General features: G+C 36.6%; 1 protein-coding gene across 4 annotated transcripts in view; it reads right to left on the reverse strand.

The window, feature by feature from the left end:
* PRR16 (proline rich 16) overlaps positions 1 to 22,582 on the reverse strand; it is a 278,138-nt gene that overhangs the window by 156,979 nt on the left and 98,577 nt on the right. The window contains exon 1 of one of the 4 annotated variants that reach the window (XR_012494959.1): positions 8,021 to 8,041. The exons of the other annotated variants lie outside the window; for them this stretch is intronic. The gene's annotated coding sequence lies outside the window, so the exon portion shown is untranslated. Of the gene's footprint in view, positions 1 to 8,020; positions 8,042 to 22,582 lie in introns of those variants that run through there. 4 annotated transcript variants of the gene reach the window in all.

Here is a 22,582-nt window from a genome sequence, read left to right on the forward strand (position 1 = left end):
AGAGTCCTTTATACATAGGAGCATTGAAATTATATTACTGTTGCTGAACAATAATATGAGCAATAAACCCATATTCTTTCATACATAGAAAAATACTGGGGCCAAGGAAACCCTTATTGGCAGTTTTTTATAGTGGGAAAATAGAAACTGCAACAAAAGAACACTGTTGACCTTGACTATACATGTTTTTTTTCATTAGGAATTTGAAGTAATTCAACAGGGTTACAGCTGTTAAAGGTAACGATCCTTCTTATGGTCACATATGATGTAACCAAGACTATCCCTGAATTATGAAAGCGTTCTATGCACCCAAATCAACTTTTAAGAAAAAAATGAGCATTAAGTAAATCTGTAATTCTAAATAAACTTATCTTTTATGCAATTTTTATTTTTTTTAACAGTTAAATTTATTAGTTTCCTACAGTCAACATATATAAAGAGAAATTATCAAAATGTAAACAAGTTTTGTTTATAGAAAGTGTATGTATTCTAACATGAACTCATTAATCCTGGCATCTTGGAAGTTAAGTCTTGCTATTTAAAAAAATACCATATATGTTCCTAAAAATATTTTTGAAGCCCTTACAAACAAACAAACAAACAAACAAACAAACAAAAAAACACTGCTGAATTTCACAATATTATTATGTGTATTTTCCTCTATGGAAAAAGACAGAATAAAATTATGAAAATGTATATGGTGATAACTAGTGCTGTGATTGTGAATCAGGTATTTGTGATCATTATTTAATCACTATAATACTCAAAGAGACCTAATTGTCCATCACAATTTTTGCATATATTTTGAATAACAAATGATATACTGGACTACTATGCTTCTTAGAAATGTTTGTGTTGTCCAAATTCCTGCAAACATCATGTTTAGGTGGGGCTGACCTTCTCAGACATTTCCTGGTGTCCTGTTGTCATTGTCTCCTGTGGCACTGTTTCCCTGTTTTATCATGTGGGGAGGTGGGGATAGGTTATGAAGCTTCGGTTAAAAAAATGAAAGAACTTTTAAAAATATTGTATCTCCTTTAGACTTTCCAAAACACACTGTACTGAACAGGTATAGGAGATTATGAATGGGGGTGGGCATTAGCCAGTATGAGGGAATAGGCTGTACTGATGGAACTGTACACGTGAATGGAAGAGGGTCAGTTAATGTATGAAGCATGTATGCAGAGGAAATGCATGTGAAGGACTACACAATGTGACTGAAAACACAAGAACTGTGGTATAGATCAGTCAAGCAATTAAGTCGAGAACATTCACTGAGCAACTATTCTAAGAATAGAATGCTATATAGTAAATCACTGGAAACTTTCCTGAGGTTAACACTTACTCAAAAGTCAATACTGTTTTAATATTGCTGCCCAATGGCCATTAACATAGGCAAATGAGGACGAGCTCTAGGGACAGTAATCAGGAAGAGAAGGGGTGGTAACAGAAACTGATATAAAAGCCCCTGAGTATTGGGGTGGTGCAGAACAGCCTCTTGAAATTAGAGAGTCATCCTCAAATATTTGAAGGGATGCCTGTCTCAGAGAACCTACACTTGTTGTGTAAGGTGCCAATGGGCTGAACCAACCTCAGAGAAATATTCCCTAGGTTGTGTGACCCAAAGGCTACACTAAATCTGAGTGACAGAGTTGGTCAGAACAGAGGCTAAGTGATCGCTAGGTGATACTATAGAACTCTAAGTACCAGAGAACAGTGAATACAGAGCCCCTGGCCTGTGAGGTTCAAGAACAGAACCCACGGTCCACAAGGTTGCAACTATCCAGAGATGTGAGATGGTTGCTCCCCAAGTGTACAATCCCTTGCTCCTGCCTTAAGCTTTGGCAACATATTCTCCAAACACTGCAGTGGCTCCACTTGAGACATGTTTAAAGTAGGTATAAGTAAAAGATTAGGCCATTCAGTTTGCACAACCATTTACTCATTTTTTCACTACTTATAGATCACTATGCTTTGTCAGTACTAGAAATACTGAGATGAATGAGAAATATCCCTTTTTCAAGGAGCTCTAAAAATCCAAGCTTGAGGCAGAGGTTGAGGAAGGGCACAATTTTCTCAGCTTCCTGTTGCCTCTGATGCTATTACTGATTTTCTTCATCAACAATGACCTTGAATATTTAGTAGAGGAAAAGCAAAAGTATACATTTGAATAAGCTAATGGCATTTACTTTAATTAGCATCCATTCATAATGATGCTTATTCATAAAGTCCTCACTGAGCACCAATTATGTGACAGGAACACTTCTAATTTGGGGGAATAAAACACCCAGAATTCCTGACTATACTTTTATTATATACATGTGGGTTTTACAAAACATTCTTGTTAATAAATGAATTCTAAAGTTGGAACACAAAACACTATCTTTAAAACTATTTTAATGAGGAGACATCACAAAAATGGCATTGTGAGGTGAGCCTCTTGAAATCTCCCCTGGAATTTACAACAAACTGAAGAACTATAACTCGACAAAGGACTCCCTGCACAGCAGACAGGCAAGACTAAGAGGCCCACTACTGAAATCATCTAAAGGTGGGCAAATCGTGCGAGGGCGGGACGAGAGAAGGCAGAAGTGTGGAGACAGGGCTGCGTGGGTGCAGGACTCAGACCTAGCTCGGTGCTCTGAGCTCGCTGCATCCTGGAACTGCTGCAGCTGTGGGAGAGGGAAGAACTTGCACTGCTAGGGCTCCGTTTATGGCGCACAGGGCTGAGAGGACAGCAAATAACACGGCTGAACCCAATGCTCACGGCAGAGACCTCGGAGCAAAGACTGAGGGAAGAAGGCTGAAAATGGTGGTTTAAGCCCTCACTGCCGCAGAGAACAGAAGCCTTAGGCACTGAGACTAGTCGCCCCCTCCCTACCCTCCCAGAGCAAGCCCTGCCCCCACATGCCCAGTGCTAGAAGCGGAACAGTAACAGTGTCAGATGAGAACAGAATATTTGCAGTTTTGAGAAATATGGTCCATAGACATGGACTTGCAGCCCGACTAGTTCTTGCAAAGGGGAGGGAGCTGTGGAAGCAGGACTGGCTGTGGTGGTGGTCCCCGCCATTGCTCTGGGCCACATCTCACAACCCACCTTGCCCCTGTTCCCAACTATCTGGCTGGATCCCTGCAGGAGTAAACAGAGCTGCTGAAACACAAAGGCTCTGAATCTGGTGCAGGAAGAGCTTTGGAACTTCAGAAGCTCTCCACATCCCCCCACACAGGTGGTGCCCTATGACCCAGGCGAACTGTTCACAGAGAAGAAGCCTGCCTTTCAGGGAATCTCCCCATTGTGTGAGAAGATGGAATAGTGCAGAAAAATGTAACACTACAGTATGAGAGAGAATAAAAGGCTGCAGTCAGAGAGAAAATAAAACATTCAATTGGAAAATAAAAGAAAGACTTCTTTCTATCAACCTGTTCCAGCATCCACTCCTAAGAAGAAACAGAGGGAAAAATCATAGAATAGCACCACATAGAAACAACAGACAATAACAAAAAGGCAAAGAATCAATGGAGACACAGTTTTACCAGAAAACTAAAGATAGAATGATAGGAAATCCTAACATATCAATAATCACCCTAAATGTAAATGGACTGAACTCACCAATAAAAAGGCACAGAGTAACAGATTGGATAAACAAACAAACAAACAAACAAACAAAAAGTAAACCCAACCATATGCTGCTCCAAGAGACACATCTCAGCTACAAGGACAAGCATAGACTCAAAGTGAAAGAGTGGAGGTTGACACTCAAAGCAAATGGAATCCAGAGAAAATCAGGTGTACCCATAGTGATACCAGATAAAACAGACTTCAGGATAAAAAAGGTAATGAGACAAAGATGGATATTTCACAATGATAAAAGGGACTATACAACAAGAATTCGTAACAGTCATCAATATTTATGCCCCCAGTCAGGGAGCACCAAAATATACCAAGTGACTACTAACAGAACTAAAGGGAGAAATTGACCAAAACACAATTATACTAGGGGACCTAAATACATCATTGACAGCTATGGATAGATGTCCAAAAAGAAACTATATAATGAAATAGCAGCCCTAAATGACACATTAGATGAAATGGACATAATTGACATATATAGAGCACTTCATCCTAAAGCACATCAGACTATACATTTTTTTCTAGTGTACATGGAACAGTCTCAAGGATAGACCATATATTTGGACATAAAACTAGCCTCAGCAAATTTAAGAAGATTGAAATCATATCAAGCATATTCTCTGGTCACAAAGCTTTGAAATTGGATATCAACAGCAAAAAGAAAGCAGGAAACAACATAAATATGTGGAGATTAAACAACATACATTTAAAGAATGACTGGATCAAAGAAGAAATAAGAGGAGCAATCAAAAGATACATAGAAACAAATGAGAATGAAAATAAATCCTACCAAAATTTTGGGGATGCAGCGAAAGCAGTTTTAAGAGGGTAATTTATATCATTACAGGCCTATCTCAAGAAACAAGAATAATCCCAGATAAATAATCTCATGTTACACCTTAAAGAACTAAAAAAAGAAGAACAAATGAAACCCAAGGTCAGCAGAAGAAAGGAAATAATAAAAATCAAAACAGAACTAAATGAAATAGAGAATAAAAAGACAATAGAAAAAAATTAATGTGACAAAGAGCTAGTTCTTTGAAAAGATTAATAACATTGAAAAACCCTTAGCTAAACTCACTAAAAAAACAAAAAAAGACACTAATAAAATCAGAAATGAAAGAGGGGAAGTTATCACGGATGTCACAGAAATACAAAGGATCATCCAAGAATACTATGAAGGACTATATACCACAAGATTCAATAATGTAGAAGAAATGGACAAGTTCTTAGAAACACATAGCCTTTCTGGGCTGAACCACGAAGAATTAGAAAATGTAAATAAACCCGATCACCAGTAAGGAAATTTAATCAGTCATCCAACACCTGCCCAAAAGCAAAAGTCTGGGACCAGATGGCTTCTCTAGTGAATTCTACCAAACCTTCAAAGAGGGTCTAATACTTGTTCTACTCAAACTCTTCCAAAAAATTGAAGAAGAGACAGTACTCCCTAACTCATTTTATAAGACCAACATTAACCTGATACCAAAACCTGGTAAGGACAACACAAAAAAAGAAAACTGCAGACTAATATCTCGGATGAATTCAGATGCAAAAATCCTAAACAAAATTCTAGCAAATCGAATGTAACAATACATTAAAAAGATTATTCATCACGACCAAGTGGGGTTCATCCCAGGGGCACAAAGATGGTTCAACATACGCAAATCCATCAATGTGATATATCACATAAACAAAATAAAGGACAAAAATCATATGATTATATCAATTGATGCAGAAAAAGCATTTGACAAGATACAACATCCATTTATGATTAAAACACTTAATAAAATAGGTATACAAGGAAAATACCATAACATAATAAAGACCAAATATGACAAACACTTAGCTAATATCATAATGGTGAAAAACTGAAGCCCTGTGTTCTATGTTCAGGAACACGACAGGGCTGTCCTCTATCACCTCTACTTTTCAACATAGTGTTGGAAGTCCTTGCCAGAGCAATCAGGCAAGAGAAAGAAATAAAAGGCATCCAAATTGGGAATGAAGAAGTTAAATTATCACTCTTTGCAGATGACATGATGCTATAGATAGAAAACTCTAAAGACTCCACCAAAAAACTATTAGAAACAATCAACAAATACAGTAAAGTTGCCGGCTACAAAATCAATGTACAAAAGTACATTGCATTCCTATATACTAAAAATGAAATATCAGAAAAAGAAATAATAATAATAATAATAATAATAATAAAATTTCCTTTTACAATTGCAACAAAAAGAATAAAATACCTAGGGATATGCTTAACCAAGGATGTGAAAGACCTATGTGCTGAAAACAATAGACATTTTTAAAAGACGTTGAAGAAGACACAAAGAAATGGAAAGACATTCCATGCTCATGGATTAGAAGAATCAACATAGTTAAAATGGCCGTATTCCCCAAAACAATATACAGATTTCATGCAATCGCCATCAAAATCCCAATGGCATTTATTAAAGAAATAGAACAAAAAATCATCAGATTAGTATGGAACCACAAAGACCACGAATAGCCAAAGCAATCCTAAGAAAAAAGAACAATGCTGGAGGTATTACACTCCTTGACTTTAGCTTGTACTACAGGGCAACAATATCCAAACAGCATGGTATTGGCTGAAAAACAGACACATAGACCAATAGAATTGAGAATCCAAAAAGAAACCCACATAAATATGGACAGATAATTTTTGACAAAGACGCAAACAACATACAACAGAGAAAGGACAGCCTCTTCAATAAATGGTGCTGGCAGAATTGGATAGCCACGTTAAAAAGAATGAAACTGGACTGCTATCTGTCAGCATGTAGCAAAATTAATTCAAAATGAATCAAAGACCTAAGCATAAGACCTGAAACAATAAACTGCATAGAAGAAAACATAGGTATTAAACTTACGGACCTTGGGTTCAAAGAGCATTTTATGAATTTGACTCCAAAGGCAAGCGAAGTAAAAGCTAAATTAAACGAATGGGACTATATTAAACTTAAAAGCTTCTGCACAGCAAAAGAAACCTTCAACAAAATAAAGAGGCAACCAAATGAAAGGGAGAAGATTTTTGCAAACAGTGCCTCCGATAAGGGGCTAATATCCAAAATATACAAGGAACTCATGCAACTCAACAACAACAAAAAAACAACCCAATTGAAAAATGGGCAGAGGACCTGAAGAGACATTTCTCCAAAGAGGACATACAAATGGCAGATAGACATATGAAAAAATGCTCAACATCACTAATCATCAGAGAAATGCAAATAAAAACCACAATGAGATATCACCTCATCCCAGTTAGAATGGCTATCATCAACGAGACAAATAGTAACAAGTGTTGGAGAGGCTGTGGAGAAAAAGGAACTCTCATACAATGTTGGTGGGAATGCAGACTGGTGCAGCTGCTATGGAAGGCAGCATGGAGGTTCCTCAAAAGATTAGAATAGAATTACCATATGACCTAGCAATCCCTCTCCTGGGTATCTACCCCCAAATCCTGAAAACATTTATCCATAAAGACTCGTGTGCTCCAATGTTCATTGCAGCTTTATTTACTGTGGTCAAGATATGGAAACAACCAAAATGTCCTTCGATAGATGAATGGATAAAGAAGTTGTGGTATATATACACAATGGAATACTATTCGGCCGTAAGAAAAGATGAAATAGTACCAATTGTGACAACATGGATGGATCTTGAGATTATAATGCTAAGCGAAATAAGTCAGACAGAAAAAGTAGAGAACCACATGATTTCACTGACATGTGGTATATAAAACTGAAAACAACAAAAGAACAAGACAAACAAATGAAACAAAAACTCATAGACACAGACAATAGTTTAGCGGTTACCAGAGGGTAAGGGGGTTCGGGGGGGAACTCTAGAAGAGGGTAAACAGGGTCTAATATATGGTGATGGAAAGAGAACTGACTCTGGGTGGTGAACATACGATGTGAGATACAAATAATGTATTACAGAATTGTACACCTGAAATCTATGTAACTTTACTAACAGTTGTCACCCAGATAAACTTTATTTAAAAAAAAAAAAAGTATTTTAATAAATAGTATTATGCAGGCACTATTTCATTGTTACTCAGTATTAAACAATTTTATAGTTCAACCATTAAACAAAATTAACAGTCAAAAATAAGGCGAGCCATCAAATTATCCAACCAGGTGTCACTTCAAGTCTACATTGAATACTCCTAACAATATTGTTCAAAATTAGAGATTCATAAATGTAATAATTCTGGTGGAATTTATATACCTCTGTTCTTCCCACCCCACCCCCCCAAATAAAAATCGTTGCCCAAAAAGCCATCAAAAAAGAGCCCTAAGGGCCTAAGAAAGGGAATATATATTTTTCTGTTAAACATTACTAGATCATTCTTCGTACCAACACACTGGAGAACAGCAGCAGAAGCATGGCTTCCATAGACAGACTCATTAACTGTGTGGCACCAGGAGAGATACTTAGTTCCCTGTTGCCTCTCTTTTCTCATCTCTGAAAGGGAGATAAAAAAAAATATCATACTAGCTTCATAGGGTTAATGTGAGAATTAAATGAGCTAATACATAGAAAGGATTTAACACGTTCTAAAGCACGTGATAAATGTTTGCTATCACATCTGTTACCCAATTGGAAGAGCAGTGCAGTAACAATGCGTGCCAAAAATCTTTACTGACAGAGGTTCTCAGAGCACTCTGAATAAAGAATTCTGAACCAAGCACTTAAGCCTTGTCATTTATTAAGCTGTGTCAATATTCTTCAGGCCATACAGCAGCAGACCAAGCCGCCATCATTGGTGCTCACATGTTCCTCTCACAGCAGAGTGGAAATCCCAGATTCTAAGGGTGCTGCCAGAATCTTCCAACTTCATAATTGACACTACTTTTTTTTTCTCTCCCCATTTTGACAGTATAGATTCTGTTCTGCTGTTTGGCAGAGCGTGTCTGGCTTTGCACAGTGGAAAAAACTATTACCAAACCATTCCAGCCAAAACTTGTGATCTTATTCAGCAACAGAACTTTTCTGCCAAGTATAAGCTGAACAATTTCTTCCTTCATTCCCCTCAAGTATTTCACAGACAGTTGCAGACGAGGCTAAACCCAAAATGGAAAAGATTTGAAAATTAACTGGTAAATGTTTGAAGTAACTCATTAAACTGCATTTCAATTATCCAGAGTATTTGCCCATTCTAGAAGGAAAATGTCTAAACTGTATACTTGGAATCAGCTATTAGGAAATGACAAAAGATGATGTGAATTTGTTAGAGGGGAGAGTACCAAACTTGAATTATTGACAAATGTACATTTACATTTTGGGCCTTTGCAGAATTCATCAACATCCACAATCTGTTTTGATAATTTGGCCCTGATATTTGCTTATCCTTCCAACAACAAGATACAAAAAACGCCCACAATATAAGAACTGATGTTGAACAGGGTTTTTTTAAGGTTTTACATTGAGCTTGCCACACTGTTTTGTCTCCCTATGATCAATGACATACATTTGTAAAATGTGTCACATGCACAGGATCACACTCTGCTTATAGAAGAAAAGATGTCTCTGTATTAAGCCCTGAGATGTATCTAGGCATTAAATATACACCCATAAACCATAAGCTACAAATATCGATCAATTGAATCCATGTGTGTTCGAGTGCTTTGCGAAGGAAACCGCCATTCAAATTCTAGTCAGTATCCAACTGGCTGCACTAAAAGTTCCTTCAGGGAAGTGATAATCTCATCCTCATTTTTATAATACCAGCATCTGAGACTCAAAGGAGATTTGCTTATTGGCGAAACAAATTTAAAGCACAGCCCTCAGGGTAAGCAGCAGAGGGAGATTGGACTCTTAGTGCAGATTTCTTATATGAATCATGTGTCTGAATATAAAGAATTAAAATACAGGGTTCAGTGCCATTTTTAGTAATCATCACCTAAATGATGAATTAGTGCCTTAAAGAAAAGTTATTTATCAAGTATCTGCATATGACTATGTTGTTGAAATTCCACAAAGAACACCAGAAAAGCCTACTACATAAATGCATCTTAAAAACTAAATTTAATTATATAACAAATCATACCTGTAAAACAATCATATGAGTTAAATAAAACACTCAAATTTTGGATTATGCTTTAAATATTTTGTCCCAAATGGAAGGTAAAATTGATGGTCTAAATAGCTTTCATGTAAATTATTTGGAAACATCTTTAGAGGATTTAAGTCATGAATTTTAGTAATATGCTTACAGAATCATTGAAAAAATACCAAGTATGACCTTTCATAAGACAATTTAATATTTTATACTCTAAGAATAAAGAGAAAGGAGGAAATAGAAAGGAAGAAGTTTACATTTTCAAGTTTAAACCAATATCAACTTACATGCTATCAAGTAGACAATAATAAAATTAGACCACAAAATAAAATTAGACCACAAAATGTGAGTTTTCAGGATCAACATGTGATCATGTACTTGAGTCCTCAACTTCAACAAATACGTGCACTAATACTCATACTAAAAAGGACTTTAAGTTCCGTGGAATGTTATATACATACTTCATTTAATAATACAACAAAATAATGGCACTTACTATTATTTTAGATCACAAAATAGTCTATTTGTTAAAATAATCAAATGCAATAATACATATGTATTGAAACTTTTTTCAGCTTTAAAGTACATTTAAACTGTAGTTCATATTACCTCAAAACTAAAAATTCATGTTGCCACATCAGACATCATGGTTTAAATAAAGGGAGAGTACAGCTTTGAAACAAACTATTTTCAGGCTTTTGAATTATGAACTAGTTACGTTTGTTGCAAGAGAAATTATTCAACTAGCACTGGTAAACAGATGGACAACTATGGTGAAAACCTCTTCCCCCACAAACCTATACATTACATAGTCAGGAACTGCTTTTCCACCTGCCTGTGAAGCATAGCTGTTCAAGGGGCTAAAGTGAGCCTGTGATATGTGCCACACACATCTGGGATTAGACTGGAGCAGAACTGCCTGAAGCTAAATGTCCTTATTTATAGAATCTGTGCAAAGCAGAAGACAGGCCTCAATACCAAAAAGACTAGTTATTCATGGGGCCTGAGAATTTGGAAAGCTAAGTGAAATGCAAAAATATAACTGCGGGATTAGGGTAACAGTGGTAACAGAGTCGAAACCGGCAGCTTTCCGAAGTTCAAACTATCATTCCAGGACAGTCCAGGAAAATGGGAAAGACAATTGAGTGAAGATTTCCAGATAATAAAAATGACCTTTTTTTTCTCTCACCATTCTGTTTTTAATTGCACGAGTACCGTGTTTGCCCGAAAATAAGACCTAACCAAAAATATGCCCTAGCATGATTTTTCAGGAAGACATTCCCTGAACATAAACCCTAATGTGTCTTTTGGAGCAAAATTTAATATAAGACCCAGTCTTATTTTCAGGGAAACACGATAACATAATATATACACATGCATCACTTACACATATCTAATTCCAAGTAAAACACTTTAAAAAAATGTTTAAGTAACTCCGATTTCACCTAGAGAAAGAAGGGAATAATTTGATAAGATATACATTGCTTTCATGCCTGCATTATTATATTTCAATCTTGAAACTTTTCATTGTCTAAAAGCTTGAATAAAAGGCTCTCCATCCTGAGATGATTATATCTGTTTACACAGTAATTTGGCAAAGATCCTCACAAAATTTGAAAAGAGAAGCCAATTGGTATAACTCAAAGAATATCCCTTCTTTTGGAAGAAAAGCAAATAATTTTAGAACATATGCTCTTCCTAGGATTACTAGTCAGCTCTCTTTTGAATACAACGAGTTTTAAGGATTAATTTTTTTTGAGAGAATACTGAAACCAGCAGGAGAGACCCTCTTTCTGACACCTTTGTGATTCCAGAAGTACAATGGGAATGAAGTTCTCAGTTTGCACTCCAAAAATCCCCCAGAAACAGGTTGAGCCCATTTTACTTTCCATGAGTCAAACATACCACAGAACTTTGGATTATGGCAGGAAGAGATGAAATAAATACCATCTAGAAGTTTAGAAAGGCTTAATAATGATCATGATATACTTTTTAAAGAGATATAATTGAGAATAGGTTAGTAAAATCTGACCTAAGAGAAGTATTTCTATATAGATTAAAAAAATCTTTTATTCAGTATGTTAAATCATAAATTAGTACGCTAGCCATTTTTCATAACTACAAAAGGACCTTCAAATTTTGGATTGCTAAGCAGTAAACAAGCTTTCACTTTGAAAACATATCTACATTTTTTTGTGGCTTTGTTTTTGTATTAGTTAGATAGCTTTGCATTAACTATTCTTTATTTCTGCCCCCTGTTTTGAATACCAATGTAATTTTCCTCCAGAGGAAAGACTCAGAGGCAGCAATCTAGTTTGAAAGGTGAGCCTGGGACCCAATCTAAAAACCTTTTTCTGCAAAGTAAGAACACTATTTTTACTTAGAGCATAGATTTATTGGTAAGGTAACAATGAAAATTATACACAGGTAAACTCTTACTTCAATCTTGTACTACTAGAAACGTCTGGTCTTTAATTATTATCAATTTAGGTTCAACATGAAAACAACTGCACATATTGCTAGGAAACATAAGGGAAGGGCTTCAACCAAAATATGACCCTCTTTTCTTATGAGCTTAATATGCTGCAGCCTGCAGATATGCATGTTAGTGACCACCATTGCCTGCCTGTTTGTGACTGCTATAGCAAACAAGATCGGTCATGCACTTGGAGGATTAGGTAAAAAAGTAGTGATTCAATGACATTTTTAAGTAGGTCTCTAAATATAAGGTTTGCTACTGTTGATTTAGTTCTTTATGTACATGGGGAGGGGAATTAGGGAAGATTGAGAATGGCTCAGAATGTGTCAAATTTATTTATTTTATGGTAGTATTTCCCAAATATGCCTGATCATAAGAATTTTCTTGTTTAACAAACAGCTCCTATACTTCTACCAAAGATAACTAAGTCACAATCTTCGGAGGAAGAACCTAGACAGCCAGTTTAGTAAGGATCATTCTTATAGCCAAACAAAATTGGGAAGGCCTGCTTTATTTTTCCCCCTTTTCTCTTGACTCTATTAAACCATTTGTCCCCATAAACTCCTGCAAAGATTCATTCTTTTTTTTAAGGCTGGGTAATATCACATTGTATATATACTTACATACCACAATTTCTTTATCCACTCATCCATCGATGGATACTTAGGTTTTTCCTATACCTTGGCTATTGTAAATAACGCTGCAATGAACATGGGGTGCAAATTTAAAACTTTTAAAGTTTTTTTTCTTGTTTCTCTAAAGTGAACTTTCCATAATTAAAACAAAACAAAACATATACAGATAATAAACTCCAGGAAAACAAGACAAATGGAAGAAAACAAAACCACCACCAAAACAAAAAAACAAAAATCCCTACTGCTATGATCTTAAAAAGATAGTGAAAATCTTCCTTAATATGCCTTCAGAAGTGGGGCAACACTACTAAGAAATTGCTGTCTCAATGACAGACTGTAAAGAGGACTTTGAAAGAATGACTGACCATGAACGTGGCCCTAGACTCTAAGGCAGCACAGAGCCAAGGTCCCCACTGCAGCATTCAGGATCTCAGCACAGCTCTGGTCCCCAACTCACCTGTGCTGACAAATCTCTATAAATCCCAAACTAAAATTCCTTTGCAGAATAAAAAAATCTCAAAGAAACTAAATATGCATCTCCCAAACTAAAAATAATAAGATGAGTGTTTTATTGTCTTCTTTTCAGTGCTGAGGTGATACAAAGAATTATCACATTTCATTTTCTGTCATTGCTTGTGGGATATTACCATATGTTAAAAGAAAAACACTAAGAACTTTTCATCTAAAGGTGAAAATAGAAAGTCTATCTTTGAAAAGTGAATACAACTAAGATAGACACTTCACAACTGGCTACATGAACAAAGTTGATATAAATCATGGCTGCATTTTACTGCTTCAAACACCTTTTTGAAACAATAGCACCAGGCACCATTATTTACAGTTCCAAAGGCGCAGTTATAAAAGATAATTTACTGACACTTAAAATTCTACACTTACAAGTCTAATAGAATAAAAGATTTTCCTTTCCACAGATCCTCAGAGAATTCCCTACATTTTGAAAATTATTTGACACAGATAAGGAGGTTTGCTTGACCAAATACGTTAAGGCAACAATATGCATGTTAGGTAAAGGATATGGAATGGTTGGCCACAATTTGTCCTCAGAGTACCTGATTGGTTGTTAATAAAAAGACTTTAGGTGATAAATGAAAAAAATTTAAATACAATAGCTATGTATTTATTTTAATATTATCGGGAAAAAAATATACCTAGCTTATCAAACCTTGTCTGTAGTTTCATTTACCAAGGTGGCTGAAATTATAAAATAAAGTTTACTTACTTTGGAAACTTTAAGGCTTATTTTTTAAAAGTAATAACTAATTAATAATTTCATTTGTAAACAACCCTCATAGTCAAAATATACACAAATGGAAAGCAAGTAGGCTGTCAATTCTTCATTTATGACTGAAGGTTCGTTGCTGGGTAACTTCCCCCCAGCTCCCCTTTCAACACACCTGTGACTTCAGGAGTTGATGGCCGTGATCATCTATGTCTGTATTTTTTTGTTGGAAGATATTTGATGGTTGGATTCTCAAGGAAGAAAAGTTCCACAGTTCCCAGGATCATCCTCTCCCCACAACTGAGCGGTATACAGATTTCTGTGAGAGTGGTCTTAGTAGAAGGAGCATCAGATCCTTCCAGAATGTGGCCGCGATCTTCTTCTGGGTCCATGAACCAGGAAATGGATTCACGATAACCATAACCATGAACCCCAACCTCTTTTGTAAGTGGGATCCCTGCCTTTTCAGGCCAGATATAGGACTTGTGGTGGTCGGGGGGAGGGCTATCTAATCTGCTTTTCAAAAGTAGTACCATTGCACAGACAAGAAATTTGAAGTGAGAAATTATTTGAATGTAAATTCTTTTGTAATTAGAAGTGACCTAAGAGATATATTCTATCTACTGTTATGAAAATCAAATCATAGTTTTAAATTTATGTCCCAGGCTAGATAGGATACTAATTTATGGTGAATAGAATTCTATTTTTTCTTCCAAGTCTTATTCTGATCTCTTAAGGCACTACAATGCATTCAGTGACAAACTTTAATCCTTCCAAGTCATTCCACTGATCTGGGATAAGCTTGAAGGAGCAGATATGAAGGTGCAGTCTTAGAGGTATTTAGGCAAAGGCTGAAAGACTGCGTATCTGGGATATGATTTCATGCCCTGGGCAGAGAGTTGGACCAGAGGACCTCAATGTCACTTTCTGATTCTGAGCCTTCCCACTCTAATTTAGTTCATTTCTAATGGACATGTCCATAGGTGCTAAAAAGCTGAATAGCCCAGGCCTAAGATACATTATCTTAACCAAAATGAGTCATTCATCAGCTTATTACAGCCTCTCCAACACTTGTTACTATTTGTCTTGCTGATGATAGCCATTCTGACTGGGGTGAGGTGATACCACATTGTGGTTTTTATTTGCATTTCTCTGATGATTAGTGATGTTGAGCGTTTTTTCATATGTCTATTACCCATTTTTATGTCCTCTTTGGAGAAATGTCTCTTCAGGTCCTCTGCCCATTTTTCAATTGGGTTGTTTGTTTTTTTGTTGTTGAGTTGCATGAGTTCCTTGTATATTTTGGATATTAGCCCCTTATCGGAGGCACTGTTTGCAAAAATCTTCTCCCATTCAGTTGGTGGCCTCTTTATTTTGTCGATTTTGATGGGGATTGCATTAAATCTGTATATTGCTTTAGGTAATATGGCCATTTTAACTATGCTGATTCTTCCAATCCATGAGCATGGAATGTCTTTCCATCTCTTTGTGTCTTCTTCAATTTCTTTAAAAAATGTCTTATAGTTTTCAGCATATAGGTCCTTCACATCCTTGGTTAAGTTTATTCCTAGATATTTTATTCTTTTTGCTGCAATTGCAAAAGGAATTGTTTTTTGTATTTCTTTTTCTGAGATTTCATTGTTAGTATATAGGAATGCAATGGAATTTTGTATGTTGATTTTGTAGCCAGCAACTTTACTGTATTTGTTGATTGTTTCTAATAGCTTTTTGGTGGGGTCTTCAGGGTTTTCTATATATAGCATCATGTCATCTGCAAAGAGTGATAATTTAACTTCTTCATTCCCAATTTGGATGCCTTTTATTTTTTGTCTTGCCTGATTGCTCTGGAAAGGACTTCCAACACTATGTTGAAAAGCAGAGGTGATAGGGGACAGCCCTGTCATGTCCCTGAACGTAGAGCAAAGGGCTTCAGTTTTTCACCATTAATTATGAGATTAGCTGAGGGCTTGTCATATATGGCCTTTATTATGTTACGGTATTCTCCTTCTATACCTATTTTATTAAGTGTTTTAATCATAAATGGATGTTGTATCTTGTCAAATGCTTTTTCTACATCAATTGATATAATCATATGATTTTTGTCCTTTATTTTGTTTATGTGATGTATCACATTGATGGATTTGTGGATGTTGAACCCTCCTTGTGCCCCGGGGATAAACCCCACTTGGTTGTGATGAATAATCTTTTTAATGCATTGTTGTATTCGATTTGCTAGAATTTTGTTTAGGATTTTTGTATCTGAATTCATCAGAGATATTCGTCTTTAGTTTTCTTTTTTTGTGTTGTCCTTACCAGGTTTTGGTATCAGGGTAATGTTAGCCTCATAAAATGAGTTAGGGAGTACTGTCTCTTCTTCAGTTTTTTGGAAGAGTTTGAGCAGGATTGGTATTAGATCCTCTTTGAAGATTTCGTAGAATTCACTATTGAAGCCATCTGGTCCCGGACTTTTGCTTTTGGGAAGGTTTTGGATGACTGATTCAATTTCGTTACTGGTGATCGGTCTGTTTAGATTTTCCAGTTCTTCATGGTTCAACCTAGGAAGGCTATATGTTTCTAAGAACTTGTCCATTTCTTCTAGATTATTGAATTTGGTGGCATATAGTCCTTCATAGTATTCTTGGATGATCCTTTATATTTCTGTGGCGTCCATGATAACATCCCCTTTTTCATTTCTGATTTTGTTAATTATTGTCTTCTCTCTTTTAATCTTAGTGAGTCTAGTCAAGGGTTTGTCAATTTTGTTAATCTTTTCAAAGAACCAGCTCTTTGTCACATTAATTTTTTCTATTGTCTTTTTGTTCTCTACTTCATTTAGTTGTGCTCTGATTTTTGTTATTTCTTTTCTTCTGTTGACCTTGGGTTTCATTTGTTCTTCCTTTTCTAGTTCTTTAATGTGTAACACAAGGTTACTTATTTGGGATTTTTCTTGTTTCTTGAGATAGGCCTGTAATGATATAAATTACCTTCTTAAAACTGCTTTCACTGCATCCCAAAAATTTTGGTAGGATGTATTTTCACTGTCATTTGTTTCTATGTATCTTTTGATCTCTCCTCTAATTTCTTCTTTGACCCAGTCGCTCTTTAAAAGTATGTTGTTTAATCTCCATGTATTTGTGTTTTTCCTGCTTTCTTTTTGCAGTTGACATCCAATTTCAAAGCCTCATGATCAGAGAATATGCTTGGTATGATTTCAATCTTCTTAAATTTGCTGAGGCTGATTTTATGTCCCAATACATGGTCTATCCTTGAGAATGCTCCGTGTACACTAGAAAAGAATGCATAGTCTGATGTTTTAGGATGAAGTGCTCTATATATGTCAATTATGTCCATTTCATCTAATGTGTCATTTAGGGCTGCTATTTCATTATTTATTTTCTGTTTGGATGATCTATCCATAACTGTCAATGATGTATTTAAGTCCCCTAGTATAATTGTGTTTTGGTCAATTTCTCCCTTTAGTTCTGTTAGTAGTTGCTTGCTATATTTCGGTGCTCCCTTATTGGTGGCACAAATATTGATGACTGTTATGTCTTCTTGTTGTATAGTCCCATTTACCATTATGAAATGTCCATCTTTGGCTCGTTATCTTTTTCACCCTGAAGTCTGTTTCATCTGAAATCATTATGGCTACACCTGATTTTCTCTGGGTACCATTTGCTTGGAGTGTCAATTTCCACCCTTTCACTTTGAGTCTATGCTTGTCCTTGTAGCAGAGATGTGTCTCTTGGAGACAGCATATGTTTGGGTTTAGTTTTTTGATCCAACCTGCTACTCTGTGCCTTTTTATTGGTGAGTTCAGTCCACTTACATTTAGGGTGATTATTGATATGTGAGGATTTCCTGTCATTCTATCTTTAGTTTTCTGGTAAGGCTGTGTCTCCATTGTTTCTTTGCCATTTTGTTGTTGTCTATTATTTCTGTGTGGTGGTATTCTATGATGTTTCCCTCGGTTTCTTCTTTTATTACAGTATATATTTCAGTTCTGGATTGTTTTGAGTGGTTACCCTTAAGTTTATGTAAAAGAAAGTTTGATATTAGAGTATTCCATTTTCTTCAGCACATTTACTTTCTCCATTCCCATATTCCAGTTCAGGCCTTACTCTCCCCCCTTTTTATGTTTCCGTTGCCACAAATTGCCCCTGCTGATGGTGGTCGAATAGCCTCCTTTAGTATTTCTTGTAGTGCAGGTCATGTATTAGAAAATTCCTTCATCTTCTGTATGTCTGGAAAGGTCTTTATTCCTCCTTCATATCTAAAGGATATCTTTGCTGGATATATTACTCTTGGCTCATAATTTCTCTCTTTCAATAGTTTGAATATTTGTTTCCACTCCATCCTGGCTTGTAGAGTTTCTGCTGAAAAATCTGATGGTAATCTAATGGGCTTTCCTTGGTAGGTTACCGTCTTCTTTTCCCTGGCTTCCTTGAGGATTCTTTCTTTGTCGTTGATTTTAGACAGCTTCAATACAATGTGCCTTGGAGAAGGCCTGTTGGGATTGAGGTAATTAGGTGTTCTATTTGCTTCTTGGATTCGAGGATCCAGTTCTGTCCACAAGTTTGGGAAGTTCTCATCAACAATTTGTTTGAATATATTCTCTGTTCCCTTCTCTCTTTCTTCTCCTTCTGGTATGCCCATTATTCTTATATTGCTCTTTCTGATGGAGTCAGAAAGTTCTTGTAGAGTTCTTTCATTTCTTTTAAGTCTCAAGTCTCTTTCTTCTTCCATCTGTGTAATTTCCAGGTTTCTATCTTCGATGTCACTGATTCTTTCCTCCATCTGTTCAACTCTACTACCTAAGATGGTTATTTCACTCTTAATTTATTCTACTGAGTTCTTAATCTCCGGAAATTCTATTTGGTTCTTTTTAAAAATTTCAATCTCTTTCATAAAATGCCCATGTTATTCTTTGTGTTTCTGAGTTCATTAAATGGCCTTTCTGTGTTTTCTTGCATCTCGTTGAGTTTTTTCAGTACTGCAATCTTGAATTCTCTGTCATTTAAGTCACATACTTCCATATCTTTAAGTTTCTTTTCTGGAGACTTTTCACTTTCTTTTTGATCTGTCTTGTTGCCTTGGTTATTCATAGCAATTAATGATTTATTATTTCTCTTCCTAGACATCTACAGGAGTGGCTTCTGCAACAGGTTGATAGGAAGAGGTCTTTCTTTTGTTTTCGAGTGTTGTTGGTAGAATGTTTTATTTTCTCTCCGTCTGCTGCCTTTTTTTTCTCTCTCACACGGTAGTGCTATGTTTTCTCTGCACTATTCCAGTTTCTCACACAACGGGGGGATTCCCTGGGAGACAGGCTTCTCCTCTGTTAATCGTTCGTCTAGGTCCCAGGGTGCAGTGTCCCGATGGGTATGCGGAGAGCTTTTGAAGTTCCAAAGCTCTTCCTGCACCAGATTCAGAGCCCGTATGTTTCAACAGTTCTGTTTACTCCTTCAGGGATCCGCCCAGATATGTGGGGTCAGGGGTGGGGTGAGTTGTGAGAGGTGGCCCAGAGCAATGGCGGCGACCACCACCACAGCCGGTCCTGCTTCCACAGCTCCCTCCCCTTTGCCAGAACTAGTTGGGCTGCGAATCTGTGTCTGCGGTCCACTGTTCTCAGAACAGCAAATATTCTGTTCTTCTGATCTGACACTGCTACTGTTCTGCTCCTAGCACCGGGCAGGTGGGGGCGGGGTGAGCTCTGGGAGGGTAGGAAGAGGGCGGCTAGTCTCAGTGCCTAAGGCTTCCATTCTCTGCTCGGCAGTGAGGACTTAAACCACCATTTCAGCCTTCTTCCCTCAGTCTTTTCTCCGAGGTCTCTGCCGTGAGCGTTGGGTTCAGCCGTGTCATATGCTGCCCCCTCAGCCCTGTGGGCCATAAGCGGAGCCCTAGCATCCCGAGTTCTTCCCTCTCCCGCAGCTGTGGTAGTTCTGGGTTGCAGCTAGCTCGGAGCACGGAGCTAGGTCTGCATCCTGTGCCCCCGCGACTCCGTCTCCGCACTTCTCCCTTCCCTCCTCCCCCGCTCGCGCAATTCGCCCACCTTTAGGTGAACTCAGTAGCGGGCCTCTTCATCTTGCCTGTCTGCTGTGCAGGGAGTCCTTTGTGGAGTTGTTGTTGTTCTATTAGTTGTAAATTCCAGGGGAGCTTTACAGAGGCTCACCTCATGCCGCCATTTTGATGACGTCCTCTTCAGCTTCTGGATTCCTGGTGGTACAGTGGCACTTGCCAGTTCTGGCCATGGATTGCAGCTTAGAATTGCAAGTTTGGCCCCAGACATAAGGTGTGCTAAAGGTCCAGTTGCTCGCCACACGGAAGCCAAAACTTGAGAGAGGAGGTTGGTGGAAAGAAAAGCAGGTTATTTTTCAGGATTTCCTTTTTTTTAAAATTAAATTTATTGGGGTGGTTAGTAAAATTACATAGGTTTCAAGTGTACAATTTTATAATACATCATATATATACCACATTGTGTGTGCTCACTACCCAGAGTCAATTCTCTTTCCATAAACATATATATGACCCCCTTTACTCTCTTCTACCATCCCCCCTTCCCCCTTACCCTCTGGTAACCACTGAACTATTGTTTGTGTCTATGAGTTTTTGTTTCTGTATTTGTTTGTCTTATTCCTTTGTGGCTTTCAGTTTTATATCTCATATATGAGTGAAGTCATATGGTTCTTGACTTTTTTCTGTCTGACTTATTTTGCTTAGGATGATAATCTCAAGATCCATCCATGTTGTCACAAATGGCAGTATTTCATCTTTTCTTATGGTTACCATTGTGTATATATACCATTTCTTTTTTATCCAATCATCTATTGAAGGATACTGTTGTTTTCATGTCTTGGACAACGTAAATAAAACTACAAAGAACACTGAAGTACATATATCTTTATAAATAAATGTCTTGAGATTTTTCATATACCCAGGAGAGATATTGGTCCGTCATATGGTAATTCTATTCTTAATTTTTTGAGGAACCTCCACAGTGCCTTCGATAGTGTCTGAACCAATTTACATTCCCACGAACAGTGTATGAGGGTTCCTTTCTCTCCACATACTCTCCAACACTTGTTATTATTTGTCTCTTTGGTGATAGCCTTTCTAACAGGTGTGAGGTGATATATCTTGTGGTTTTGATTTGCATTTCCCTAATAAATAGCGAAGTAGAGCATTTTTTCATATGTGTTGGCCACTTGTATGTCTTCTTGGGAGAACTTTTTGTTCATGGCCTCTGCCCATTTTTTAATTGGATAGCTTGTCTTTTTGTTATTGAGTTGTATGAATTCCTTATATATTTTGGATGTTACCCCCTTATCACAGGTGTTGTTTGCAAGTATCTTCTCCAATTCAGTTGGTTGCATCTTTAGTTTTGTTGATGGTTTCTTCTGCTGTGCAGAAGCTTTTTAGTTTGATATAGTCCCATTAATTTATTGTAGCTTTTACTTCCCTTTCCTTTGAGGTCAAATTCATAAAATCCTCTTTGAACCCAAGGTCCATAAGTTTAGTACCTATGTTTTCTTCTATGCATTTTATTGTTTCAGGTCTTATATTTAGGTCTTTGATCCATTTTGAGTTAATTTTGATACATGGTGACAGCAGTCTAGTTGCATCCTTTTGCATGTATCTTTCCAATTTTCCCAGCACCATTTATTGAAGGGGCTTTCTTTTCTCCATTGTATGTTTTTGGCTCTTTTATCGAAAATCATCTGTCAATATTTATGTGGGTTTATTTCTGGGTTTTCAATTCTATTCCATTGGTCTGTGTGTCTGTTTTTCTGCCAATACCATGCTCTTTTGATTATTGTTGCCCTGTAGTACAAGCTGAAGTCAGGGAGTATGATACCTCCAGCCTTATTCTTTTTTTCTTCAGATTCCTTTGGCAATTTGGGGTCTTTGGTGATTCCATACAAATCTGATGATTTTTTTGTTCTATTTCTTTTTTAAAAAATGCCATTGGAATTTTGATGGGGATTGCATTAAATCTGTATATTGCTTTGGGTAATATGGCCATGTTAACTATGTTGATTCTTCCAATCCATGAACATGCGATGTCTTTCCATTTCTTTGTGTCTTATTCAATCTCATTTAAGAATATCTTATAGTTTTCAATGTATAGGTCCATCACATCCATTGTTAATGTTTTTTCCTAGGTATTTTTTTTTTTTTTGTTGCAATTGCAAAAGTAATTTTTTTTTTTTTCATTTCCTTTTCTGAAATTTCACTGTTAGTATATAGGAATGCAATGGATTTTTGTATGTTGATTTTGTAGCTGGCAATGGTATTATATTTGTTTATTGTTTCTAATTGCTTTTTGGGGGAGTTTTTAGGGGTTTTCTATATAAAGAATCATGTCATCTGCAAAAAGTGACAATTTAACTTCTTCATTCCTAATTCAGAAAAATTAATGGAACAAAGAGGTGGTTCTTTGAAAAGATTATTAAATGGACAAACCCTTGGCTAGACCCATTAAGATAAAAAAAAAAAAAAAAAGAAG

This window comes from Rhinolophus sinicus, linkage group LG03, assembly GCF_036562045.2.
Source record: "Rhinolophus sinicus isolate RSC01 linkage group LG03, ASM3656204v1, whole genome shotgun sequence".
In the NCBI taxonomy this organism is placed as follows: Eukaryota; Metazoa; Chordata; class Mammalia; order Chiroptera; family Rhinolophidae; genus Rhinolophus; species Rhinolophus sinicus.